The following is a 12084-nucleotide window of genomic DNA, read 5'->3' on the forward strand; positions in this document are numbered from 1 at the left end:
TATGATACATGAAAACCACCTTCCTGTATCATAGAAAAATTCGTAATTTTGAGGTTTTACTTTTGGATTTAAAATTGTTTGTATATTGAGAAGAGAAGAGAGTAGTAATAAGTGGGTCAATGACGTGAATTAGGATTTTTTTCTTGAGTTTTTTTTTATTTTATTTCTTACTTGATAGGCTATTAAACCTATTTTTTGATTTATTTTGATGATTTAAATTATTCATATTTTATAATTTATCATGTATATCATATCTGTAAAAAATCAAGTCGATCGGATATCGGAAGAACTAAAAGCTATTTATTAAAAAAAATTAATAAACAATTTTATTGTTTAATAAAACTTTTAGTTCATGTGACTTTTGATATCTGATCAATTTGATTTTTTACAATATATATAAAAAATTATAAAATATGAATGATTTAGATCATCAAAATTAAACCTAAAAGTGGGCTCAATAACCTATCAAATAAGAAATCAACTAGGAATTGACGGAGAGAATTGTTACTCCAAAGACTCACGCACGGGGACAGTAGGGGTGGTGGGACCCATAGAATGCCGCCAATAAGGACCGAGAGTGTTTAATGAATATATATATATATATATATATATTTGATGGTTAAAGGTATTACAGGAGTCCAGATCGTCTGCCATGGTTTCCTGCCGTGGCTCCTACGGCGGTCCAAAACGACGTCGTTTTGGATTTTTTTTTTCCTCCTCTTCTTCTGCTTTTGAGCCCCTTCTCTTCGACCAACTTCTATAATTTCGCTCAGAGAATCGAAACCAGAGCTTCTCTGAATAACCAAATCTCTTTCCTGCATATATATACTTTCATCATCATCTCTCTCTCTCTCTCTCTCTCTCTCTCTCTCTCTCTCTCTCTCCCTTCCTTGAAATTGCATTTGGATCTCACACAAAACCTCCATTAATGGAATCCACATCACCAATCTCAATCCAACAGACTCTCCACCAAGACCCAAATACCGAATCGTCCCCAAAACCACTTCCCTACAAGAAAAGCTTCGTCACTTCTCTGATGGAGGCCGCTACACTCCAAACCCCCTCGTTCCGTGAAGACTCCAACTTTGTTTCTTATCTCAAATCCTCCAAACGCAAAGCTCTCCAAGAGCTCAAAGACAAGCTCATGGCTTCTCATGGTCCAGACTCCATGTGGGCCATTTCTCTCCTCTCCAATGATGACAAATCAGATGTGATTCTCCTCAAATTTCTCCGACCCAGAGACTTCCGAGTCATTGACTCGCTCCAAATGCTCCTCAAGTGCCTCCAATGGCGAAAAGACTTCGAAGCTGACACCATTTTAGACGAAGATTTGGGGTTCAAAGAGCTTGAAGGTGTTGTGGCTTATATGCACGGTTTTGATAGAGAAAGGCACCCTGTTTGTTACAATGCTTATTGGGGTTTTCAAAGTTAAGGACATGTATGAGAGGATATTTGGGGACGATGAGAAGCTCCAAAAGTTTCTTCGATGGAGGGTTCAAGTTCTTGAAAGAGGGATTAAGCTTCTGCATTTCAAACCTGGTGGGATTAACTCGATTATTCAAGTCACTGATCTTAAAGACATGCCTAAAGGAGAGCTTAGAGTTGCTCAGACATGCCTAGAAGAGGCTCAAAAGCAGAAGAAGAGGAGGAAAAAAAAAGAAAAAAAAAAAGAGGGTCCAAAACAACATCGTTTTGGACCGTCGCAGGAGCCACAGCAGGAAACCATGGCAGACGATCCGGACTCGTATTACAGTCTTACAGAACAAGAAAGCAAAAATCAAAAAAATGCCTCCTTCCTAACGAAAGAGCGTAAAAAAAGTGGAACCTCCTCCATTCAAACTGAGAAGCCCTCCATAGCAATTGCCATCCGAGCTAGATAATGGGCTACCGAATTCCCCTCCCGCTTCACATGCTTAACTTCCCAAGAGCAGAATCTGACCAACAGAGATTTGGCTTGCTCCACGAAGTGACCAAACGAAGCCATGGACTCTGAAGAGGATTGAAGGGCGCGAACTATCACTAATGAGTCACGTTCTATAATTATATGGTTCAACCCCAGATCCAGCGCAAACTAAATAGCTGCAAGCGCTGCAAAGGCCTCAATACAACCCACATCCATCGTTGACGCCCTTTTCGCTGACATGGCAGCAATGACTGCACCCTTATGGTCCCGAACCATAATCCCAGTACCAGTCAATCCTTCGGTTGCAAAGCAAGCCCCATCAATATTAGTCTTAAACAACCCTACCTCGGGAAGAATCCAACGAGTTGGCATGTGAACAGGCTGTGGCATTCGAACGCGACACTGGACTGTACAAACTTCTTAGTAATACTCATAAGCATAACGAGCCAGCTCTGCCGCATATTGGGACTTGTTATTGAACACTACTTGGTTGCAGTGGGTTCAGATGCACCAGCAAATCATCCAAAAAAGCTCTCCATTCACTGAATCAAGCGGCGAAATAACCTCTATAATCCAGTCGAACAAAGGCCCGCCCTGTTGTCGATGAGCAACCAAAGCAAGGCTACTACATGCCCACACCTGTCTTGCAAAAAGGCAATCAAAAAAACAGTAATAATATCAGGAATTATGAAAAGAAATTATAAAATATATCATGAAATTTTTTTATCCTTTAATTAGTGTGCAATGTTTTATTGGATGTGTAATTCAAAAGTAGAGACTATTTCATGTTTGTGATACTTTTTTTATGATTCCTAGTATTACTCAAAAAACAGTGATGAATTGATTCAAGAGCTTTTATGGCAGCGACCACAATCATCATCGGTCAACACCTTTCGGGCCCGTAACTTAGAATGCATGGGCAAAATTTCCAAACACAATTTCCAATCGAAAACTTTAATCTTATCAGGAAGCCGTATATTCCAGAAGCTCTTCCAAAATCCAGCCCTGGCCCCGCCACCATTCGACGACGAGGCGTGCTCAGACCTGCTGCGAATACCCATTTTAAGATGATAAGTCAGTCTAACCGAAAACAGCCCCTGTTTTGTGTAATGCCATACTAATGTATCCTCCGACAAGTATGGGCAAACAGGGATCCATTTAGAGAAAAGTTAGGGATCATGAAATTTTTTTCATAAAAATGATCATGAAAGATTTGTGACCCTTGGATTACTTTGATTAGTATGTGGTGCTTTATTCTAAATGTAATTCAAGGGTTACAAATCTTTCATGATCATTTTCATGAAAGTTTTTTCATGATACCTAGCATTGCTCATCGATTTAATGATCTCAACCTCATCGGGTGGGAAGCAAGCACCAAGCACTACTTCATTCCAATTTCCCAGATCATTATCAATCAGAGCACTCACCTTAGCATCGGCTCCCAGGTAAGAAGGAGGGGAGCATATTTTGAAAGAATACGGTCGCAGTACCTATTTGTCCTTCCATATTCGATTCTGAGACCCATTTCCAACTCTCCACCTTAATCCTTCCAACAAGATAGATCGCGTATTCCAAATGCTCCTCCACGAAAAAGGAAGGACTCGCCCCTAGAGATGCTTCAAGAATCGAGCAATGTGGATAATATTTAGTTTTCATTACCTGAGCCCCCAAACTATTCGGGAATTTTAGAAGTCGCCAAGATTCCAACATAGCCTTATTAAAATCCAAAAGAGATCTAAAACCCATCCCACCTTCAGGCTTCACCTTACAAAGAGTCTGCCACCTGCATCAATGAATCTTGTGCCTTTCCTCACGCTAAGCCCACCAGAATCTCGCTATCATACCGCTAATCTCACGGCACAGCTCATCTGGCAACTCAAAACAGGACATTATATATGTTAGGATAACTTGAGCTACTGCCTTAATAAGAATTTCTTGTCCAGTTGCCAACAAAGATTTTTCCTTCCAACCATTGAGGCGCTGGCACACTCTGTCTTTTATATAACCAAACACCGTCTTTTTGGACCGACCCACAACGGAAGGCATTCCCAAGTATTTCCCAGTAGTCACCAACTGGCCTACACCCACTACAGTTGAAAGACGAACCTGTTTTTCCATTCGTACATTTGAGCTAAAACATATCCCCGATTTTTCAAAATTCACTTTTTGCCTAGAGGCCAATTCATATTTTCACAACATAGCTTCATCTGTATTCAATGAGTGGTCAGTTGCCTTAGAAAACAACAAGCTATCATCGGCGAAAAAAAGATGGGAGATTTGAGGCCTCCCTCGACTAATTGATATGCCAGAGAGTCGTTCCTCTACTTTTGCTTGCTGTATCAGAGTCGATAAAGCCTCAACACACAGCAAGAAGAGATAAGGGGAGATAGGATCACCCTACTGAAGACCCCTCGATGGTGTAAACCGTTGTGATGGCTTACCATTCAGTATCGCCAAATAAGAGACACTCGATACACAATGCATCACCAAACCAACGAACTTTAACGGAAATCCCATCTTAACCATCACCGCCTCCAAAAAGCCCCACTCCACCCGTAGGCCTTACTCATATCAAGCTTTAATGCAAAATACCTGGTTCTACCCATTCTTTTATTCTTAAGGTAATGGAACACTTCGAAAGTCGTTAACACATTATCTGTAATAGCCCGACCTGGGACAAAGGCATTCTGATTTAACTATACTACCAACCCTAGCACCTCTTTAAGCCTATTAGCCAATACCTTCGATACTAGCTTATACACGACATTGCACAGACTAATTGGACAAAATTGACTCGGCAGTTGCGGCTTCTTCAAAAATTTTGTTTTTGAGGAAGTATAAAATAGCATTAATAACCATAGATAGAATTCATATACAAAGAGGACAACACATATCAAACATTAAAATAAAATATATATTTTTTCCATGGTACACCCTACGTATTATTCCTATTCAAATCTCTTAATCTTCTTCTCTAAGTTCTGATATTCTTCTTCTTCTTTCTCACTCTAAAAATTTCAATCTACCCTGCCAAAACTTATCACTATTATCAACATCGTTGCTTTTATTATATTGTTACTTGCAAATAGAAAAAAAATTGAACAAAATCAAATAAAAATAATGAATAAGAGTAATAATCAAAACAGTTTTTTTAAAATAATCCATCAAAGAGAAGGTAAGTATTCATATAAATATTAAAGTATAATTATTTATTTATGTGTTTTTTTTTTATTATATAAAAGCGAATATTCAACCAGTTTTTGGTTATTATTATTCGGACTTTTCAGAACAAACAATTTCACTTTGTTCGGCAATGTACAATCAAACAAAGTGAATTTGTTTGGTTATGAAACTCTAAACAATAATGATGAAAAACAAGTTGAACATTCGTCATTCTCCTTTGCCGGTACCAGGTTACCTGATTGTATTCCATGTATGTACATGAACAAAAAAAAAGATTTTTTAAAGTAATTTGAATTTTTTAATTCATTTTATTTGGGTATACCTCAAAGGGTAATTTGGAAAGAAAAAAAAATAGGGTGTACTAAGAATAAATCATAATCCTAAATAATTTAACAGGGTGTACTGAAAAATTGGACATACTTAAACATTTTTTGGATGTAAATAGAATCTCCCATAACTGACTTAACTGCGATATGAGGTTGTCCCAAGAAAACTTTTTAGAAAACAATGTAAAAGTTTGTTTTAAAACTTTTGAAAATCATTGTCACATGAGAATAAAAATGATAGATTCTTTTGAAATTTTAATTAATTTTGTTTTAAAAAAATGAAGAAAATGCATATAAACATAACCAAACATTCTCGATTATTGACAAAAGTATATCTTGTTAGTGACAGAAGAAATCTTAGACAAAATATATGCTCAGAACGGATAACTAATTAGTTTAGCTTGAAATTATGAGGAGAAAGAAAATTAAACACAAAAAGAAAAACATTGAGATGTGAAAATCAAGTCCAATTGTTGATGGCCTAAAGCTAGCATGGAATTTTATTTGTCATTTTATTTTGTGGAGGAAAGAATTGGACTAGGCCCTAACATGCCCTTGGGAGAAATGCTCCAAATGATAATAATGACACCAAACCAAAAATAATTGAGAAGGATATCTATTATCCCACCTATATATTATCCTCTCTATGGCGTGTGATATACCTTGTAGCACATGGATCCACTATCCTTGTAGATGTCTAAAAATGGTCTGTGAAATATGGCCATCCTTTTAAGTGAAACTAGGACCTTTACAATCGAAAATTTGCTAGGCTAAGACTCAATTCATGATTGAAATTTGATATTTTTAAATACATTTGTATATATTAAGTGATCATCTCAAATTTAGAATAATTTATTTATAATATAGAGGTAAAGATTATAATACTACAAATTGTGATGGTAGACCGATTGTGAAATTGTTTGATGATGATTTTTTAAGTATGTTTTTTGTTTTTGTATTACAATAATATGTCTCTGTATAGATATTTTCTCTCTTTGTGTAGATTTTGTTCTCCTTACGTAAATATTGTTTGATTTCTTATGTTAAGAGTCTTTTTTTTATCTTTTTTGAGATTTATCTTTTATTCTAATATATTTTATTAAATAATTTATTATCAAATATATAGTGTATGAAATCGCGTATTTTTTTTCATAATTTTGTTTTTGGAAAAGTTGCTTTTATAAATTGGGTGGGATGAAGAGGCCACATAAATCCATGTTTGGACTGTGGAGTTTGTAATTTTGTGTTCAACCCCGGTTGGTAGCTCGAAAATCCGTGGGTCGAATGGGTCGAAAAAGCAAAACGACGTCGTTTTGCCTTTTTTTTTTTTTTTTTTGGTCTTCGTCTTCCTATCAGAAGTAGAAAATCAGAGGAGGAGGGAAAGAAAGGAGAAGAAGAAGAAGGGAGGGGGGGAGAAGAAGAAGAAGGGTGGAGAAGAAGATCGGGAGGAGGAGGAAGGAGGGAGGGGAGAGGGCCATAAAAATCGGCTGGAGGAGGAGGCGGGGCAGCGGCGAGGCTGAAGGACTGGACGAGCTCCTCGCGGCGTCGGCACAGGCGGCGAGGCGACGGCGTCGGCAGAAGCGACGAACGGCGAGGCGACGGCGTCGGCAAAAGCGACGACATCCTCCTCTCTCCCTCTCTTCTCTGCTCTCCCTCTCTTCTCTCCCTTTTCAAATTTCGGGCCATTTAACCCTTAAATTTTCAAGCTACCACCCAATTTTCTTTTGTGTTTGGCATCATAAAAATCTATGCTTGAAATTACTTCTAGAATTGAAGTAAGTTTGATTTGACCGCCAATTTGAATTCGACGCATGGGTCTCATATTTTACTCAACGCGTGCTTAAATTAAATTTGATGCTTTATTGACTTCTTCGGTTTAATTTTTGTTTAAGTATTTTAAAAAAATTAAATAGTGGAGTAATTATATTGGGTTATTCTTTTCTTTCTTTTTTTGGTTTTCTGGTAAAATTGTAAATTTTTTGTGAGTTGAAAAATCAAACAACTTCTAAATTTTTTTAACAAATAGACTTATTTTTTAACAAAGTCTCAACTTTTTATAATGAAATTTACCGATAGTTGATATTTAATTTACTCAAATCATGATTTTAAAAAAAAATTAAAAATAAAATAATTTTTTTTTTTGAATTTTTTTAAAAATAGTGTTTTGAAAAAAAAAAGTTATCAGTTTTGAAAAGAGTTTTGAATTGTGTGTTTGATTATGAGTTTTTAAATTTTTGGATAAATTATAAATGCATCTCTTGAGGTTTGATTAAAATACGAATCGCCCCCTGTGATTATGAAAATTACATTTCACTCCTGAGATTTCTAATTTCATAACAAATCACACATTTTATTAATACAACATCAAGTCAATTAACAGTTTTTAATGATATTATAAAAATAAAAATAAAACATTTTAACAAGGGAGTATTATGTTAATTGACTTGATGATTTATTAATAAAAGGAGTGATTTGTTATAAAATTAAAAATCTCACGGATGAAATGTAATTTTTAAAACCACGGGATACATTTTAATCAAACTTTATGGGGTGTATTTGTAATTTATCTTAAATTTTTTTATTAGAATCATAATTCCAAAAATAAATCAGACGCAACCTTATATTCTATTTTGAAGTCATTTTGTTTGGTTCAATTTTAAAATTTGTTTCGTCTTTTTTATTGTTATTGTTATTTAAAATAGAAATCAATTTAATAAAAATATATATTAAAAAATTTATTTGCATCTCAGGAGAAAAAAACATCATAGCAAAATAATGAGTGCTTTGTTATTTTTTTCCACACTAATTTAATTTTATTTTTTTAAAAACTCAATCAAACATTAATTATTATTTTGTATAAGGGGTTGAAATGGGGCGGCCAAAATGGGGCATACCTTGCCGGAAGAGGCCATGGCCTGCTGTAAGAAAAATCAAATTTTTGACAAAAAAAGCAAATGATTATCTTTTTCAGTAATCATTTAGTTTATAAAAACGTTTAAGTACAAAAATAATTGAGCTTTCTCACTATGCATTATTTTGTACTTTTTACTAAAAATAATTTGAGGGAAAAAAAAATATTTCTATGAAAGGGTGAGACGACATTTTCTCCAATAAATAAACATGTATACAAATAAAAAGAAAATAATTTTGTTTTTCTTTCCTTTCATATCAATTGAATGGAAGCGATTCTAATTTTTTTTTTGTGGTCAATAGTGTCATTCAATAATATTCACCATGATGGTAACCTATTCAACCATAACAATAGTAGTATGTCAATGGTGTCATTCAATAATTTCTACAATTTTTACAACTTAAATGAATGTATTGCATGAATGTCATAGAGTACCTATCCAAAGAAAATTGGAAAAATTACAACTGAGTTGCAATTTGAAAAAATTATTACATATTTACGAAAATTTTATAATTTTAATTATTAATAATTATAAATTTTACCATGTATTTTTAATTATTTTTTAAACTTTTTCTTGACATGAAATTCTCTCACTAAAATTTATCTTATACTCACTAAACAATCCGTGGGGAGATAAGTGGATAAAATCGGAACAAAAGGGTGAATAAAATCAAACTCTATTTAGAAGGGTTCACACATTTTTCTTTTGCAGTGTCAATAATATTAAATTTATAAAATAATAAAAAAATTATATAATAAGTCTATACTTTTTATTCTTTTCAGTGGGTTTATGTATACCGCTCGCTCCTTGGAGAACAAGATTCCAAACTTTTTACTTTCTAATTAAATTGCATTTCTATATTACCACTAAGTTTCAAGCTATAAAAATTTTCCTAGAAGTTTCTGTTAATCCTTAGACCCAAAAATAAAAAATAAAACTGTTCTGACCAATTCAATTAGCCTCCATTGATTTTATCACCAATCGACAATTGAAATTTTAGACAAGTGTGATGTAGGTATATTTATATATATATATATATATATATATATATAGAGAGAGAGAGAGAGAGAGAGAGAGAGAGAGAGAGAGAGAGAGAGAGAAACTTCACTTGCTTGGTTCCTTCAAGTAGCTTAGGTTCAGTAATTACTTTTCAAAGGTGATTGTTTTTTATTTGCTTTGTGTTAGAAGTCAAGGTTTTGTTTTTTTGAATGGTCTATTCAATTAGTATGGTAATTAAACAAATTATAAAGCATTAATAAAAAATGTAACTGAATGCAAAGCACAAGTCAAGGTTTTGTTCTTCCATTGCTGGATTATTAAAGGAAAAGGGTGTCTGTCTTGTTTGGCATATTAACTTTTTGGTTACAAAAATTTAAAATTATTAAAAAAATTTAAAAATTATTAACAGAAAGTCATTCATACGAGTTATTTATGTTTTATCATATAATGAAAAAAATATTTTTCAAACACATGAATATTTTGTTTCATTGCTTAAAAAAAAAAAAAAAAAAATCCAAAATTAAAAAGTTATTTAAAAAATAGGCCCAAAGAGGGCTAAGTGGCATATTATAGGGTTGGATTGGAAAGTGGGTTGGCCTTTTGATTTTTTGATTATTTTAGCTTCAGGCTAAAAAGTTTCGTTTGGAAAGAAATTTTTAGATTTTTAAATTTTTTGTAAGATAAATAATATAATGATTATGGATTGGATATGATATTTTGTCTTATTAGACTAAAAAACCTATATTTTAATTTGTTTATGACTGAATAACTCCAAACCCAACCCAATCATTCTTCCTAAACAAAGCATAGGATTTAAATTGTTATAAAAACGACAAGAAAAACATAGAAACATAGGACTCAGACAGAGAAATTGGGTCCCCCGCCTCTCTCTCTCTCTCTCTCTCTCTCTCTCTCAATAGCGATGGATGTATAGGATACGGCCATACTTCAACAGAACATTCAATCAAACAAAAAGCTCCTATAAAAAATAAAAAATTCGACGTGTCTTGGTGGTGGTCCATTCTTTTGGACTAAAGTTAAATTTAGTCGTCAATCGATTATTCCGGTATCAAGATGCACAGATGCTGTGATATCCTCTATAAAACATCTTTTTTACTTTTAACAAAAATCTCACCAAATGCAAAATCAAATCTTTTTCACGGACTTGCATAACAATCAATTATAGTGATAGAATACATAGACAGTAGAGAGTAGATTCTGTTTAAAGTATAAACACAAAATCTCTCTATAAAACCAAACTCATTTTCTCTTACTCAATTCTCTTGCAAAAACAAAACCCAAAACAATGTCCTCTGTTTCCCCCCAAAACAGGGGAAACTCTGTTTTCCTCTGTATTCACATTTTCATCTTCTTTCTCTACTAATTCTCCCTCATCTCCTCCCGGGTTTTTGCCCAAACCACGCCTTCTTTCGCCTGCGACATGGCGGGGAATTCTGGGCTGGGGAGTTTTGGGTTCTGTGATCGGTCGTTGGGGGTGAAGAAGAGGGTTGAGGACTTGGTGAAGAGGCTGACATTGCAGGAGAAAATTGGGTCCTTGGGGGACATTGGAGGGAGTGTGAGTAGGCCTTGAATTCCAGAGTACAAGTGGTGGTCTGAGGGTTTACATGGTGTAGCACCAGGCTGGCATGGTGGGACAAGGTTCTCTGAATTAGTCCCTGGAGCTACTAGCTTCCCTCAGGTTATTCTCACTGCGGCTTCTTTCAATGTCACTCTCTTTGAAGCCATTGGAAAGGTATATATATATATATATATATATATATATCTCCATTTATATAATAATGTTCTTTAGATTATATTTCTAAGAATACAGAAACTGATCATAGAAATGTGAGGTGAATTCTATCTTTTGGCGACTCCCACACTCGTGTAAGAGTGTTGTGTTTGATTTTGTTATTAGTTTTTGCATAATTATCATGAATTGTAATCAAATTTGTTAATATGATGTTTGATTTGTTCAGAACATCACGGTTTTGAGATTGCTTTAGAAAAGGACTTGTTTCTGGAAATGGATATTTTTTAGATTGGTTAAAAGATCCATAGCCCTCTCTCTCTGTATCTGGCATTAAATTCACTATTGGGTTAGTTCACATTTTCATTTTGTGATTTATTTATAAAGTTTTGGGCAATATTGTCACACAAAAAAAATTGATTAGAAGAACATAAATTGTTTTTTTTTTATTCATGTTTTTTTTATTTAATGGTTCATACTTTGATTCAGATTAAAAACTCCGCGAAGATCAGGGGTGGTCTTTAATTTCAGTATTTCAGTTGGATTTATAATTTATTGGCCATTAATGATTTATTAGTTTGGTTTTCGGTTTCTAAGACTGAGGAATGAAATTAAATTATCTCAAGAAGATTTATTGCACTACTAATTTTGTAGTTTTTTTTTTTGGGTTAAAACATTTCAATGTTATATGCAAATGACTCTGCTGGTTTGCTTGTTTGCTTGTTTGGTTGCTAAGAAACTTGATGAATCATTTAGTGCAAGGAAATGTGCATACCGGGCTTCATTCATATAAGAATGCAAAATTTTGGTTTTACAGATACAATTTTAAGCATGATTTATGCAACCTGTTTCTAGTCCAATAAGTCGACTAAGTTAAAAATGAACAATTTTCAACGACATTTTTGAAATCCAATGCTTTGCCCACTTATGCCTCTGTTTACATTTGTTTATTCACTGAGATTGAACCAATTTCTGGACTTTGCCTCTTCTCCCACTGAAAGGGACCTAGTG

General features: G+C 34.2%; 1 protein-coding gene and 1 pseudogene across 1 annotated transcript in view; one reads left to right on the plus strand and one right to left on the minus strand.

Annotated features, from left to right (window-relative positions):
* LOC114299242 (uncharacterized) overlaps positions 1 to 12084 on the minus strand; it is a 92266-nt gene that overhangs the window by 5125 nt on the left and 75057 nt on the right. The gene's annotated exons all lie outside the window — the stretch shown is intronic.
* On the plus strand, positions 929 to 1880 carry LOC114314064 (patellin-6 pseudogene; annotated as a pseudogene).

The sequence above is a fragment of the Camellia sinensis genome, chromosome 12 (genome assembly GCF_055761805.1).
Source record: "Camellia sinensis isolate YWXY chromosome 12, ASM5576180v1, whole genome shotgun sequence".
Lineage (NCBI taxonomy): Eukaryota > Viridiplantae > Streptophyta > Magnoliopsida > Ericales > Theaceae > Camellia > Camellia sinensis.